This window comes from Macaca nemestrina, chromosome 5, assembly GCF_043159975.1.
Source record: "Macaca nemestrina isolate mMacNem1 chromosome 5, mMacNem.hap1, whole genome shotgun sequence".
Lineage (NCBI taxonomy): Eukaryota > Metazoa > Chordata > Mammalia > Primates > Cercopithecidae > Macaca > Macaca nemestrina.
In genome coordinates, this window is record NC_092129.1 from 124,972,379 (window position 1) to 124,989,824 (window position 17,446).

The 17,446-nt window shown below is 38.0% G+C and overlaps 1 long non-coding RNA gene across 1 annotated transcript in view; it reads right to left on the reverse strand.

Annotated features, from left to right (window-relative positions):
* Positions 1 to 6,244: 6,244 nt before the first annotated feature.
* LOC139363173 (uncharacterized) overlaps positions 6,245 to 17,446 on the reverse strand; it is a 34,576-nt gene continuing 23,374 nt past the window's right edge. The window contains exons 2-3 of the long non-coding RNA XR_011623117.1: positions 8,267 to 8,328; positions 6,245 to 7,827 (exon numbers count right to left, since the gene is read on the reverse strand). This is a non-coding gene — a long non-coding RNA (uncharacterized lncRNA). The remainder of the gene's footprint in view (positions 7,828 to 8,266; positions 8,329 to 17,446) is intronic.

Below are 17,446 nucleotides of genomic sequence, written 5' to 3' on the forward strand. Positions count from 1 at the left end.
TGTTTTTTTTTTAATTTTCACATTGTCTCAAATTTAGCCAGTCAGGTGGTCATTCCCATGTTCTTTTGACATCTTCCCGTTACTCTTTCAGCAATTCCTTGCTTTCTGGCACAAGATGTTTCACGCTAATCTAATACAAGACCTGGAATCATGTAATACTTCAGGGAGTCCTGCCCTTTTGGTGGGAATAGTATTTGGAAACTAATATAACCTTGTTTGCAATGTGTCACAGCATCTTGGCCCTTTCAGTGGACAGAGCTAGGAAAGAGAATCTATTAAAGTCATGAGTTCATTAAAATTGACGATCCATTTGGAGTTTATTTAATTGCATACTATGAATATGGACTCTATTTTTTCCAAAATTATCCAGTTTTTCCAAAACCATTTTATCTATCCTGTTCACAGTAATTTAATATACAAATTTAATATAAATTTACTTTCTATATTTAATTTCTGTATATACTGTTTTCTATATATACTGTCTCTGTTTCTGAACTTTCTACCCTTTTTTTTTTTGAGACAGAGTCTCGCTCTGTTGCCAGGCTGGAGTGCAGTGGCGCAATCTCAGCTCACTGCAACCTCTGGTTCCCTGGTTCAAGCAATTCTCCTGCTTCAGCCTCCCGGGTAGCTGGAATTACAGGCACGCACCACCACGCCCAGCTAATTTTTGTATTTTTAGTAGAGACGAGGTTTCACCATGTTGGCCAGGATGGTCTCAATCTCTTGATCTCATGATCCGCCTGCCTCTGCCTCCCAAAGTTCTGGGATTACAGGTGTGAGCCACCGTGCCTAGCCCTGAACTTTCTGTTATTTACAAAGGTCTGTCTATTCATGTGCCAGTATGCTCTGTTTTTCAATTTACATAAACTTGCTCAAAAAATATAAAATTACTACTAATTTATACTGTACTTTTGCTACCAACTTTCAATCTGACGTTAAGACTGAACTTGTGAAAACTTGAATTTGTGAATTTGTGAAAACCAGCTATTACAGAAGGAAATATGTATGGTCTGAGTAGTTCAATGATTCTCAGGATGTGAGTGTAGGATTGTCATTATCAAGAGTACCTGGGACTCTATGAGAACTGTAGAATCATCTGCCCCACCCCAGGACTCCTGCATCAGAAACTACAAGGAGCTGGGGCCAAACAATCTTGGCTTCAACAAACCCTCTAGGTGATTCCAATGCACATTCAAGTTTGAGCCCCCTTAGTCTAGTTTCTCTTGACTTTTCTCTTCATTCAATTCTATGCCGTCTTTCAGTCCAAGCCTTGGTGTCCCTTTGTGGACACCCTTTATAAGAATAGTCATTTCCTGAGTCAGGAGTTAAATGGCCATCTATATTCTTGATTGACCAGCAAATTTAAACATCTCTTCAATATCTTGGTAGTTTCACATATTGTATGTCCCACTCCCCCAAAGTAGATTTATAAATACTAAATTTCTCACACTTTCTTCTCCTTAGTAAGTGGGCAAAGTGGCCCAGGTCATGCCAACTAGATGCATTCAAATGAGAACTACATGTGGAAAGGGCAGCCTGAAGCAGTGACCACTTGGGATAGGACAGTGGTGGGATGTCCAGGACTTAGGGAGCTGTGGCAGAGCTTCTGTAGCTTGTCAATGCCAAGTGATTTTTAGTCATTTTTTAAATTCACCTAAGAATCAAATAAAAATAACTCCAAAGACTATAAGTATTAATCTGATAACTCAGTCAAAATAGGAATAAACTGTCATTCAGAACTTTTACAGCTCACAGCCACTAAACTATGTGAAAGGTCTGAAGCAGCTAACTTGAACCACCTTGAGACCCATAGTCTCACCAAATGGTTGAGTATAGCTCCTGATTCCATTGTTCCCAACTGAGTAGCAAGCATCAAGTCTAGTTATTTGCCTCCAGTATCATATTCTTCTGATGATAGAAGCTTTAAATTGTTTTAATATACATATTGATAATTCTTACTGTTCCTATTTTTTAGAATCTTTACTCTGTATTTACTCTTTCCACATTAATATTTTAGCATTTTTTAAATTTCAAATTGATACAAAGGTTGCTTAAATAATACAATCTGCCATATATACTTTATGCACAACAAAAATTACAGGTGCTTCAGTTAGCTCCTTCAGACCTTTTGCATATTTTAGTGGCTCTGAGCTGTCAAAGTTCTGAATGACAGATTATTTCTATTTTTATTGAGTTATCAGATTAATAGTTATAGTGTTTGGAAGTTTTTATCTGATTCTTAACTGAATCTAAAAAAATATTAAGAATTGAAAATATATCAAAATTAAAGATAATTTATATTAATCAGACTACTCTAATTATTTCCATTTTTGCTAGATACCTTTCAACCTTCATCTACATGCACTTGCATTTTTTTAATGTAGCATAATATCCATACCTCTAGTTTGTATTGTTTTCATTAAATGCATCAAAATTTTTCTCCACGTTGATATGTAATCTACATAATTGTCATTTGGAAAGATTGAAAAGATTCTGAAATGTGTCAACACATTACATTCTTACCTATCACTAGTCACTAAATTTTGTTCCACGTTGTGTATCCCACAACAACCTGACCTTCCCATGGCCCCACCCAAGATAATAATTTTTCTAAATGTGTCTATCAAGCCCATCCATTTCTATTTTTTTCCTACAAATAGAAATGTATATACTTCTGAGCTGAATTCAGTATTATTCTGCATACTTTGAAACTTTATCCCTATCCAGTATCAAAGTGTATGTATTTCACTACAACTTAAATTTTTCACTCAAAATTGTGTTTTAAGGATCATCTGGGCACTCTAGTTTCCTAATTTTCACTGCAATATGTCATCTACTATTTGATTATATAATAATTTATACATTATTTTACTTTGGTTGTTTATAATTTTTTGCTATTACAAATGCTATTGTTATTCTTGTAAATGCATCGTTGTGTGCTTGTATAGGAGTTTCTCTAAGGTATGAATGTAGAAATAGATTGATGATTCATAGGATATTGTATCTTTAATTTTCTAGTTATTGCCATATTATTTTGCAAGGTAGTTGTTCCTTTGTATTCTCCCACCATAAGTTCTGATACTCTACTAAGAGGTATCCCCTGACCTGTAATGGTTTGCCAATCTGATGGATATTTCATTTTGATTTTACATTGCAATTTCCTAATCGCTAGGGGATTGAAGCCTCTTTTGTATACTTATTGGCTATTCAGGTTTCCTCTTCTGAAAATTGCATGTATTTTTTTCCCATTTTTCTGTAGGACGGTATCAGGGTTTTCTGATTAATGTGAAGAAGTTTACATATATTTAATTTTTCCCCCTCAGGGCCAGTCTGAGACAAACAAGTATCTTTTTCATCTTCCTTAGCTATCGGTTGCAGATGTTTAGCACACTCTTTCACAGAAGATCTACCACAAGGAATCACTTATCCTGAAGCCTCAGTTGCAGCTCCCCATCCCACACAGGCCCAAGAATTTGTCACCTATTCACCATCTCCAATTTCCACTCTAAACAAATGTCTTCAGAACATTCTGGGCTCGCTTAACATTCTGGTTTTCTAATTCATCTTTTTGGCCCCTGTGAAAATGTCCTACTTTCTTCCAAGTTCAACTATGCCTCTCAATGGATAGTGGTATTTTATCTAGCAAAGGGTCTCTCATGATATCTGATTTTCATTTTGCTGGAATTTCAAGTCCTGCCTTTTACATGTGTATCCCATAGTGTGGATATACCATAACATAATTAACTATTTTCCTGTTAATGCACACTTAGATTGTTTGTTATTTTTTAGTATTAATAGAAATGCCTCAAGAATTCCTGTGAATATATTATTGTGCCTACATAAAAATCTTTCTATTGCATATATTTCTAGAAGTGGACTGGCTGTTTCAAAGGATATGTGCACATTTAGTTTTCTCATCAAAAAGCTGGATAAATTTACATTTCCAGGAACACTGAATGATAGTGACAGGGTTTTCATAACCTTAACAGCACTAAATCTTACCAATCTTTATCTGGCATTTCTATTAATATTATTATTATTTCTTCTTCTTCCTCTTCTTCTTCCTTTTCTTTTGAATTGACTATTGATATGCTTTACTTGTATTTTTATTGTATTGTATGTATTTTATTGCTTTGATAAGGTAGTTTTATTATCCAGGTATTAATCCTTTTCCATAACCTGATGGAAATATTTTCTTCCAATCTATTTTGTCTTTCAAATTTATCCATAATAAACACCTTTTTCATACAGAAATTTCAAATTTCTGTCACTTCAAATCTAACATTTTTACCTTTATTTCCTTTTACTCCCCAATATAATAGAAATATTACACTATATTTTCTTTTGATTTTTTTAAGCTTTAAAAACCAATCCAGAAGTTGATTTTGTATGATATAAGGCAAATATCAAAGTTGTTTTCAAATCAATAATTGCCCCAATATCATTTAACACTCTGTATTTCCCTCACTAGCTTGAAATTATATTCATATATATATACACATACACACACACACACACATTTATTTATACTCATATACATATATATCTATATATCTATATATATATGAGTATGTGTGCATGTGTGTGTGCTTGCATGTTGTTACCGGCGGGTCTTTGTCCTTAGAGCTCCCGGGATGGTGGCAGGCCGCTCCCAAGATGGTGGCAAGCTTTTGTTCTCTGACCTGGAGTTCTTGGCCTCACGGAGTCCAAGGAATGGAACCTTGCGCCATGCAGTGAGTGTTATAACTCTATTAGAAGCCGTGGGTCATGGAAGAGAACCATGAAATCCAGCGACTAGTGTGTTCAGCTCGATTAGGACAAACCAGGGCACTTGGCCACGCAGGAGCAATGGCAAGCCTTTAGCCGGATCGGGAGCGGCAATGGGTGCCTCACTGAATCAGGATCTCAATGGACATCCTGTTGGATCCCTAGGGGTGGAAATCAGCCGACTGGGGCAAACAGCAGTGGTGGACGGTGAGCGAAAGCTCAGCTCGAGCGGGTAACACAGACCAGAAGAGTGTGCAGTTGTAAGATTTAATAGAGTGAAAACAGAACTCCAATACAATGAGAGGGGACCCAAAGGGGGTTGCCCCTCCCTGCTCAAATGCCTGGGTTTATATCCCGATCATTGTCCCTCCCACTGTGCTCTCAGGCGATATATGATTTGACTATTTCTTTACCTCCTGCTTTTAGCCTAATTAGTATTTTAGTGAGCCCTCTTTCCTACCTGATTGGTTGGGTGTGAACTAAGTTACAAGACCCCTGTTTAAAGGTAGATGTGGTCACCTTCCCCAGCTAGGCTTAGGAATTCTTAGTTGACCTAGGAAATCCAGCTAGTCCTGTCTCTCAATGTGATATAAAATTTTTTACTCTGCTCATTTAATTGATTTACATTTTCCTAAGCCAATACCATGCTATTTTGATTTTTGTGACTTTATAATATATTTTGATTTCTTGGGACTGTGTTTTGATTGTGGTATAACCCCAATCAAAAGAGGTGCCTCCTTTCAAAATTCTGTTGACTATTATTGAGCATGAGATTTTAGAATCATTATCTGGTCAAGATCCTCCCAAAAGGATTTAATTTTCTTATTTTCTAAACAGACACACAATTCCTTAACCAAATTGGATGCTCGAAGGATCCTTTATGATTCAATTAGAAGTCCTAAAAGTTGAGTCCTCAGGAAGAAATAAAAAGTAATAACAACAAAACACCCACCATGATCACTTTTCTTTCAAAGGCTTAATAAACATTATCTAATTTTTTCCTTTAAACAATCCTGCTAAGGATGTTTTAACAAACTCATTTTAAGAGTGAAGAAACTGAACTTGGGGGAGCTTTATCAGCTGAGAAACTACCCAGCTAGAAGGGTAGTGAAGCAGGGATTACAACTGACCCTGAAGCTAAAACACTTAACCTCTAGTTTCTCTTCTCTCTAGAGCAGCGGTTCCCAAAGTGCTGTCCCTGGACCAGCAGCCGCAGAATCACCTGAGAATATGTTAGAAATGCAAATTCCCTGGCCCACCTGGACCTACCACATCAGCAACTCTGGGAATGAGATCCAGCAATCAGTGTTGTACAAGCCCTTTAGGTATTCTGATGCAGGCAAAGCTTGAGAACCACTGATCTAGAATCCAAAGACTGAGGAGTAATAAGAGGGTGCAAGAAATATTGCATGGAAAAAAAATAAAAAATAAACACAGAAAAGAACAGCACTCACTGAAACGAATGAGAAGAAATGCTACATTCGGGGTTTATTAAATGACTACTGTGTTGGCAATAACAGCCACTACATGGCTTTATAAGAAATAAAACAGAAAGTGCTTAGCTGAAAGGGGTCCTTTATTCTTTTCAGATCAGAAGAACTGAGAAAGCATTGAACCAGAATGTATAAAAATCTAAGATCTTTCATCCCATTTCTCTGAGACTTATAATCAAGTAATGCATTAGCAACTCTTGGCTAATACACAAATGCCTGTCCATATGAATTTTGATCTCCTTCACAACCCAGACCATAAACAGGTCTGAGCACCTGAGTGTGGAAGAAGCTTGGAAAACCCCTGAGAAGAAGAAAACATCCTGAGACATCACAGAAAACACAAGGAGATTGTCGAGAAAGAGCAGCATACAATAGCAGTGCAGCTGGAAGGCTGAGGAGACGGGGTGAGGGCCAAGGAAATGAGGACAGACTGCCAGGGTGGACGCTGGGGAGGCTGGGCCAGCAGCACCATCTGGGGTGGTGAGGTGAGCCATATGCCCTGTGCATTTGGGGCCTACCACAGCCGCCTCTGTGATTAAAAGGGGAACAAAAAAATACTTTTTTATTACTGTTTTTGAATTGGATACATTTACCATTATTTGCGGTAACATACAGTTTGTCCAAATTTCATTTAGTGAAATTAGCGCATCAAACCAGCTGGATTTGCCCATGCAAAGAGGACTTAGTGGGTTCAGGTGTTGGGCTCTTTGTAAGAATTACCTATTAATTAAGTGATTAAAAATAATTAGCCTTTCGGTTGGGTATCCTGTCAAGATTAGGGATAAATTCTTGGAGAAAACTGATTGTGAAAGGCACAGGCTTGGATTGAATGCATTTAAAATAGTCCTTGGGTCTTTCATTGGGTAGTGAGATGCCTGCTTGGCTTGGAAAAATTCAGCCCACAAGATTTTCAAAATCACTCTATGAATAGGAAGACTGTTACTGTCGCAGATCTTCGCCATCCTCTTGGAATTTAAAGCAGCATTTTCAAGGTTTATTATTTGTATTGGTTTTAATAGGATTCTTTTATGAACCTTTTTAATGAGGAGTGTTCAATTATTGCTTCCTGAAAACATTGCTGTGATATCAGATTCCATGCTGTGAGGCCTCGTTTGGTTAATGTGTATGTGATCTGAATGGAAAATAAAAGAACTATTAAATAGCCGTTTCTTTCCCTTACTGTATCAAGCTTTCTTTCTGTTAATGTTGGTGAATGGTGGATGTATGCAAACACTCCATCTTTCTAGTTTGGGAAAGCCACCAGATTTAAAAAGAAAATGTACTTAAATGTAAAAATCCATATAATGTGATGTTTATCAGATAAGGCCTTTTTCAGACTAAAACCTTCTCTCTTTCTTTTAACAAATCAGAAAGGACTGGGCAGAAGTTTCCTAAACCCGCGGGATGATTAATTAGAGAGGGAGCCCCTGGCAAAGCTCAAAAATGTGAGAACAAATGTGCACGTTTAATATGTAAAGCTCAATCTGGAGTTTAAAACTGGATGCAGCAACTTGAAGTATGTGCCTCAAGGCATGGCTCAAATACTCTGCTGAAGAATCTGATAACCCTGAAGAAAGAAACTCAAATTGTTAATCCACTTTTAATCACCAATCAGGAGAACTTTTGCGAATAGTTGATAAAACAGACCAGCATGTGACTTGAGTTGAAAGTGTTACATGCCTTTTATGCATCTTTAATTACAGCTATGAAAGCTCTCATGAGCTCATGTACTAGTAGAAAATATTTCAATTTTAAGAATGATGACTAGGAATGTTCAAAACGGAATTTGGAGGTTCTAGAATAAGGCCATCCTTGGCATAATGGTTGGAGCAGGGAGAACACATTTATCCTGACAAAATCAAAACTACTGTCATCCACCCTGGTATGCAATGCATAATAATCAAACTTTGAACTTTTATGTAGGTGGAAGCATATTAACCCCTTGTCACCCAAATATGTGCTAGTTGCTACCAAACAACTTCCTATATAACGTAAAGTGTACTCACAGAAGTTCATTAACTTCCACGGAAGACTTTGGTGATTCAGTCTTATATATGCTAGCACCATCCTGTGAGAGAATGACATAACAGAAATTAAAGAACAAATAATATTTTCTTTGAACAAAGACTATACAGGAATTATATCTGCAATAGGCATATTGATGTGAATAAACTATTTCAAGTTCTGAAATGGCAAAGCACCATGCATCAGCCATAAAGAAGTAGTTTGTGGGGAGTGAGAAGAGGGTTCAGGTGTTAAACTTCTTGTAAGAATTAATTAATTAAGTGACCAAAGATAATTAGTTGGGTATCCTGTCAACATTACGGATAAGTTCTTAGAGAAAACTGACTGTCAAAGGCACAGGCTTGGATTGAATGCATTTAAAATCATCACTGGGTCTTTCATTTGGTAGTGAGGTGCCTACTTGGCTTAGAACAGTTCAGCCCACAAGACTGAGGCAGCCTGATATGTGTCACCCCCATCCTGATTCCTCACCTCCACTCACCTGCCCCATCCCCATTCTTTTTTTTTTTTTTTTTTTTTGAGACAGTTTCACTCTTGTGGCCAGGCTGAAGTGTGCAATGGCATAGTCTCGGCTCACTGCAACCTCCACCTCTCGTGTTCAAGTGATTCTCTCGCCTCAGGCTCCCAAGTAGCTGTACAGGTGCCCGCAAACATGTCCAGCTAATTTTTGTATTTTTAGTAGAGACGACGTTTCACCATGTTGGCCAGGCTGGTCTCAAACTCCTGACCTCAGGTGATCCGCCCATCTTGGTCTCCCAAAGTGCTGGGATTACATGCGTAAGCCACCGCGCCCGGCGCATACCCATTCTTTGATCCTAACAGTTGTCATCTTCTCAGTCGAAGGTAAAGTGCTATACCAATTCAACCTCAAGGTGTCTCCTAGCCTTACTACCTCCTTCCTACTAGGGTGCCACCCTCCCTCTGTATAGAATTTCTGGCTCTAGCGTAATATAAATGGCAAGTACTATTGGGTTTTTTGCTATTGTTATTGTTATTATGATTATTATTGTAATTGTTCCCTGATGGGGTTGAAGAATCTCAATACTTCCCATTGTAGTTCCCTCCCTCCTACTGAGCTGGAGATTACAACCTCATTATACCAACTTTTTATTAATCACCAAAGGGATTCTTTGGTATGGGGATATTTTTATTAAAATATATTTTATAAGAGCCTGATTATTTGGTTAATATGATTATCCTACTTAAATTGAAGGAGAGGGATCTCATGCCATATACTCTCCTACCGTTAAAACCAAGTTAGAATTTATATGCCCTAAGTTTATTGCTAGTAATCGAGACAACTATAAAATAAAAAAACACTGCCAGCCAAAAAATACTTATTCTGGAGTAAGGCAAGTTTATATCAATAAACGTTCCCTATTAGTTTGCCAGAATTTGCACCTGAGCACTCATTCTTCAGCTACTAGACAATTCTATTGCCATTGAAAAGCCTAAACAGGAAGGGAAATGCTCCATCATCAAGAATGTGGCCCAGTTTGACCAGCCTTTATTGAACACAGTAAAATGGTACCAAGTACCTTTTACCCAGTAAAAAGGTACCAAGCCCATGGATGTGCATTTTTTTCAAAGATTAACAAAGCTTATCTCTGCTCTTAAAAACTTTCCAAGAGGGCCTCATGTTTTCATTTTTCCCAATATTGGAGCAAGTCCCTCAAATTACTCACCCAGTCTGTTAACACCTGGTACAAGCACCCTTTCAGGTAAACAGGCTAATTGATTCCTATGATCCACCCATCAGCCTCTAGGACACTGATCTTTATCATATTCAAATCCCTGAGCTCATCCTTTATTTTTCCCACTCTGTCTAGTGACAATAGGAGCAACCAGCCAATCTCATTATACTCATTAGTTTGCCAAAAATGTTAGAAAGTATCATATAAACAGTCATTCAGATCTTTACTTCCTGGAAGTGGTTAAGAGCATCAAATGGTGCTATTTTGTGTATCACTATCACCAGAGCACAACATGTACTATCAATGCTCTTTTTACTACTGGAAATAGAGTTATGAGCATCTCTAAATCCAATTACGTTTGAGAGCCAATTCCAAAACCCCAGAACCAATTCAGAAAGCTCATTCTTAAGATTCTTTTCCTCTAGACTCCATATCAAAATGTGTATTAGATGCCATACAAAATATGTATTAGACTCCATACAAAATGTGTCCAGAGAACAGAACCACTAGTGTGTGTGTTGGGGGTGGGGGAGAGAGAGAGATTTATTATAAAGAATTGGCTCATGCAGTATGAGGGATGACAAGTCCTAAGATCTGCAAGCTAGGAGAGTCAGCAGGCTCAGAGAGAGCTGATGGTATAGCTCCAGTCCAAGTGTGAGGCCCAAGAAGCAAGAGAGCTGATGGTGTAAGTTTCAGTCTCAGTCCAAGTCCAAAGGCAGGAGGAGACTGATGTCCCAACTCAAAGGAAGTCAAGCAGAGAGAGCGAATTCTTCCTTACTCAGCCTTCTGTTTTTATTCAATGTTCAACTGATTGGATGAGGCCTGGGGACATTGTGCAGGGCAATCGGCTATACTCAGTTTACTAATTCAAATGTTAATCTTATCCAGAAATACTCTCACACACACACACAGAAAAAATGTTTAACCAAATTATCTGGGCACCCTGTGACACAAAATCAACCATTACAAAAGATTCAGCCACATTAGTTTACAGTTTATCAATTCTACCATCTCTGTGTTCTATTCTGTGAAGAGCAGTTGAGCAGAAATCCCCCCAAATGTTAATATTACAAAAAAACACAAAGTTTTAGATTGAAATGCAATTAAATCAAGCAATAGTTTTAGATGCCAAATATGCAAGATGCATACTAGGCACCAACAGTTCTTCCATGCTGATGCAATTATATAAAAATCATAAATATAGGCTTTCTGCTCCTCCCATTCTACAGACAGTCACATCTTGTCCAGTGCCAGCCATGTCCCTGAGACACGAAGGTTGAAGTGAAGGCCAGAGTAAATGGATTTGGCCTTACTGGGTGCCTGGTCACTAGGACTAGTTTTAACTCTAGCAAAGTGGTTATTGTCACCATCAATGACCTCTTCATTGACCTCAACTACATGGTCCACATGTTCCATGGCAAGTTCCACGCACCATCAAGGCTGAGAATGGGAAGCTTGTCATCAATGACAATCCCATTACTATCTTCCAGGAGCAAGATCCCATCCAAATCAAATAGGGGGATACCAGTACTGATTATGTTGTGGAATCCACAAGCATCATCACTACCTTGGAAAAGCCTAGGGCTCACTTAGAGAGGTCATGATTTCCGTCCCTTTTGCTGATGGCCCATGTTTGTGTTGGGTGTGAATCACGAGGAAAACAAAAACAACTTCACAATCATCAGTAATGCTTCCTGTTCCACCTACTGCTTAGCACACCCAGCCAAGGTCATCCATGACAACTTTGGCATCATGGAGGGATTCATGACCACAGTCCATGCCATCACTGCCACCCAGAAGATGAAGACAGCCCCTCTGGAAACTGGGATGACAGCTATGGAGCTCTACAGAACATCATCCCTGCAATTAATTAGTGCTGCCAAGGCAAGGTCATCCCCACACTGAATGAGAAGCTCACTGGCATGGCCTTCTGTGTCCCCACTGCCAATATGTTGGTTGTGGACCTGACCTGCCATCTAAAGAAACCTGCCAGATATGGTAACACCAAGAAGGTAATGAAGGAGGCATGGAAGGGTCCCCTCAAAAGCATGGTGGGGCTACACTGAGCACCAAGTTATCTCCTTCAACTTTAACAGTGACATTGACCCTTCGATCTTTGACCCTGGGGCTGGCATTATCCTGCACGATCACTCTGTCAAGCTCATATTCTGGTATGACAATGAATTTGGCTACAGCAACAGGGTGGTAGACTTTATGGTACACATGGCCTCCAAGGAGTAAGAGCCCCCTAGACCATCAGTCCCTGTGAGAACACAACAAGAAAACAGAGGCTCTCAGCTGCAGGCAAGTCCGTGCCACACTGTCCTAGACTATCATCCCCAGTGAGAAAACAACAGGAAAAGAGGCCCTTGGCTGCTAGCAAGTCCCTGCCACATTCTGTCCCTGACATGCTGAGACTCTCCCTTCAACACCGTTTCAATGCCAGACCCCTGAAGAATGGGAGAAGCCTAGGGAGCCCCACCTTGTCATGTACCATCAATAAAGTCCCCTGTACTCAACAAAAGAAAAAAATCATAAACATAGTGACACTTTACCTTCAGTCTGAGGTTTTACATCCTTTCTGTTTAACTGTGTATCTACTCAAATAACACACTGAGGTAGCATCAATATCTGCCCTTTCCAGGAAGTCTATACTATCCAGTTTTACTCCAGATGCATTTTCTTATGACTGATTCTTTCTCACCGTTCTATAAACTCTTTGAGTTCCTCACTCAATTTTAATCACTTTTAGATAGGTATTCAATATCCTAGACAGAGATGGGCAAACACTAAATGCAAAAGTAAATAAATAAGTAGTTTTATGACTTTGGTATATATTAAGTGTGTATAGATATTAGTTTTTTACTTCTAGCATGAAACATCTATCTCGTTGCTTTACAGACATGGTTTATGTGTATCCTGCCCTAAAATTGGCTCTCCAGTTATTTTTATAGATTTCTTCTCTCCAACCAGATAGTAAATTCCTTAATGTCTCTTCTTTTAAATAGTGTTTATAAGCAAAAATGTAACTGCTCAATAAAAGTTAGGTGAATCATACACCTTTGTATTCTTGGTTGAATAAATGAAAGAATAAATGACTGCCAAACCCTCTGATGTCTCTGTTGTATCTGATCTTCTAAGGGAGAGATGGGATAGGGCATCTCATATCTAGCAATAAATAAGTTGCTCCACATACAGAAGCTGAAACAAAAATCGATTTTGAAAAATTTACATTTTGAAACAGTGTAAATAACAGTGTTCTTGGAAATGGTGTTCTTTAAAATGCTATGTTATTCAAATCAACTTTCGGTTTTCAGGAGCTAATTATTCAAGGGTTGTAACCCAAGAATTCAATACTTATCCAAGTGGCCTCTTACCGAAGGTGATCAAATACAAGGTCTCTAGAAAGATGCCACCTTTGTAACCCTCTTGAAAAAAATTATTTGAAGACAAACAGAAGAAGAGATATAATTAACAACTCAGGAACACAAAAGTCAGCATAAAAGAACAGGCAGTGAACATGGAGACCAATTAAAATCAGATATCCAAATAATTGCAAATCTAGTTATATAACTAGAGGTAAATGTCAAAAAGAAAGGTTTTTTTTTTTTTTTTTTTTTTTTTGAGACGGAGTCTCGCTCTGTCGCCCAGGCTGGAGTGCAGTGGCCGGATCTCAGCTCACTGCAAGCTCCGCCTCCCGGGTTCGGGCCATTCTCCTGTCTCAGCCTCCTGAGTAGCTGGGACTACAGGTGCCCGCCACCTCGCCCGGCTAGTTTTTTGTATTTTTTTTTTTTTAGTAGAGACGGGGTTTCACCGTGTTAGCCAGGATGGTCTCGATCTCCTGACCTAGTGATCCACCCGTCTCGGCCTCCCAAAGTGCTGGGATTACAGGCTTGAGCCACCGCGCCCGGCCAAAAGAAAGGTTTTTTAATGAAACAAAGTCTCAGTTATAAAATAGATCTAAATCCCAAGACCTGATTAACAAAGACAAGTAATAAGGGAAGAATAGAAGCCCTCTTGAATAAAGAGGTTTCAAAATAAACTATTTCACTCTTAATTTTGATAATTACAGAAAATATCAATAATGGTTTAAGAATGTTTACAAATTTAATTTTGATAATTACAGAAAATATCAATAATGGTTTAAGAACGTTTACAAATAACCACATATAAAATAAAATCAGTATGCATAACTTCTAAAAGATTTAAGAAAATTAAAGAAAGTAGTTGATTTGTATTTGCTTATCGAATACATTTTGAGCAGCCTCTGTTTATTGGCACTGCTCCAGTTTGTGTTTATACACAGTGGTTTGCAACCTAGAGACCCAAGGGGTTGATAATGTCTCTTAAAGTGAGTCTAAAAACAACTCAGAAAAAAATATGTTGTTTATAAGAAATAGTCATAAAACAAAGCCGAAAGACTAAAGTTAAAAGTTTATGCAACGACCCACGAGACCTTGAAGGAGGGGCCCGCAACTCTGACCAGCCTGCTGGGTTGTAGACTTTCTGGATGACCCAGCCCTGCCCATTCTCCAGCCTTGCCTTGAGTATCTCTTCCAATTAGTCATAAGGCTTAACTCTGGGACTCTTAAGGATGTAGCACATTCCCTGGGAAGTACATTCTTGTTTATCAGAGTGAGTGGAGGTCACTATTAACATTTAATGGGTTGAGCTAGCATGGTGAAGAAACTACCTTCATTCCACACAACTTTAGAATATCCCACTAAATATTCATGTAAGTTAAAACATTTCTTCCAAACTTAATACCTGAATGTGATTATATTTTTATATTTAAGAAATAACTTTTACAAGGATTTAATATAAATGACTTCTGTGTTAATCAAGGGAAGTGGATTTCATTTTATTCAGAAAATTACCAAATATTTGTTCCTCATGTAGGAATATCATGTCATCAATAGCAACCTAACTCATGAAATGTGAGTTACCAAGCAACCTAACCATGCTGTATTTCATTCATAGTGATTTGATGTTTGGATTACAAACGTCTAACAACTTCATTATACCTTCTAGAATATTTGTGGTCAAGAATTCACACATTAAAACTCTTATTAACTTGCAATATATTTACTGACTTTTGTTTCTTTATTGTATTCCAGTTAAGGCATTATATTGATTTTATTTTTTTTTTGAAATGATGAATGTAAGTACATGCAAATTTCACTTCAGGATAGTAAAAGGGGTACTGTAAAATACTTGTTATAAATGGATTTCACATTGGCTTCCCTTAAAATATTCCAAAATGCCAAATTTTTCCCAGCTCAGGGTTTGACAGGAAAAATTCACTGCCCTCCACCCTTACTTCAAATCCTAAAGATCTCAAAACCCTTACTTCCCTGTCTGGGGACTGACTTCTTTGGCTTTTTACCTCAGCTGTCCCATCATGGACAAAATGTCACCTCTGCTGAGAAGCCTTCCCTACCTCCTCTAGCAATTGTGTTTCCTCTGTAGTCTTCCATATTTTCACTTGCTTTCAGAACTCTTATCACCAATGCGAATTATTATTATGCTCATTTATATACTTAATATCAATTTCCCCCAGTAAAGGAAAACCAAGTATTTTTCATTATTCACCACTGTATAGCCAGAGTCTAGCACATGGCCTAAAACATGATGAGAGATCAGTAATAATTGGTCGATTGAATGAAAGCTGATAGAAATTCAAGGAAAAGATGGAAAAAGGAAAAAATTTCTCAATTATATAGGATGAATCTAAACACAGCTCCTAGTCTTGGAGGAAACCAGTAGGCAATAAATAAGTGCAAAATCTGAGTATGATTAATAAGATTGCTTTCAGAGACAAACACTACATTTTTTAAAAAATACATGTGTTTATTTAATAACTTCAACTTATTTTACGTTCATGGGGTACATGTGCAGGTTTATTACCTGGGTATTTTGCATGATGCTGAAGCTTGGTATACAATTGATACCATCACCCAGGTACTGAGCGTAGTACCCAATAGTTAGTTTTTCAACACATATACCCCTTCTTCCCTCCTCCTTCTAGTAGTCCCAGTGTGTATTGTTGCTGTCTTTATGTCCACAAGTGTTTAGTTTCCACTTACACGTGAGAACATGCGGTATTTGGTTTTCCCTTCCTGCATTGATTCACTTAGGATAATGGCCTCCAGCTTCATCCATGTTGCAGCAAAGGGCATGATTTCATTCTTTTTATGGCTGTATAGTATTCCATGGTATATATGTACCACATTTGCTTCATCCAGTCTGTTTATGGGCACTTAAGTTGTTTGCATGTCTTTGCTACCGCAAATAGTGCTGTGATTAACATACAAGTGCATGTGACATTTGGTAGAACAATTTATTTTTCTTTGGATATATACCCAGTAATGGGATTACTGGGTTGATTGGTAACTCTGTTTTAAGTTATTTGAGAAATCTCCTAAGTACTTTCCACAGTCATTGAACTAATGTACATCCCACCAATAGTGTATAAGCATTGCCTTGCTCCACAGCTTTGCCAGCATCTATTGTTTTTTGACTTTTTAATAATTGCAAACCACCATGGCACATGTTTACCTATGTAAAAAACCTCCATGTCCTGCACATGTATCCTGGAACTTAAAATTATATTTCAAAAAATTAAATTAAATTAAATTAAATTAAAAGGCTACATTGTAAATTGCAACAGAAGGAACTAAGAAGTCTAGAGAGGAAGGTGTGGTGTCTACACTGATTTTTAACATCAGCAGAACTTCATCATCTGAGGAAAGCCTGGAGGATTTGAGGAAAGGCTGAAGGATTTGAATCTTGGTCTTTATGACTCCTGTGGTAATAACAGGAGAAGACATAGTATAGAGGACCCCTAGCTCCAGTGACAGACATAAATATTGGTTGATGATCTATTCTTAAAGTCTGTTTTCCTGCAATGATACATAATAAGTGAGTGTGCTCTACAGAGGATTCAAGACAAAGGACCATGGAAAACAACCATGGAAATGTGGGGATATAAACAGTATGTTCTTTGAGATTACTGAGTTGGCATTACAAGTACCCTTCTAAGTGATCAGTCACTAGCAATTGAAGTCAAAGAGTGTGTTGAGCTGTCAAAATTTACTTTTGTAATTGGGTGAATATTCCACTAACTTTTGTTTTTTGGTTGCAAATAATAAAACCCACTTAATTCAAAAAGGACAAAGGACAAGTAAAAGGGACAAAATGTTATGATGACCCTGAGGTTTGCCATGGAATCAAGGGCCTATCAATGGCATTAGCAAAGTCTAGGAACATCAGAGGAAATCCATCCAAAACCAAGACAATGGCTCTTCTGGTCTCCCTTTCACACTCTTGCGTTCATTCTGTCCATCTATGTGGTCGCCTCACTTTGTCTATCAGCATGTGTTTTTCTAGTAGAATGATTTCTATTCCTTTGGGTATATACCCAGCATGTTGGATTCCTATTTCTCTTTCTTTGAAACCAATGCGGCT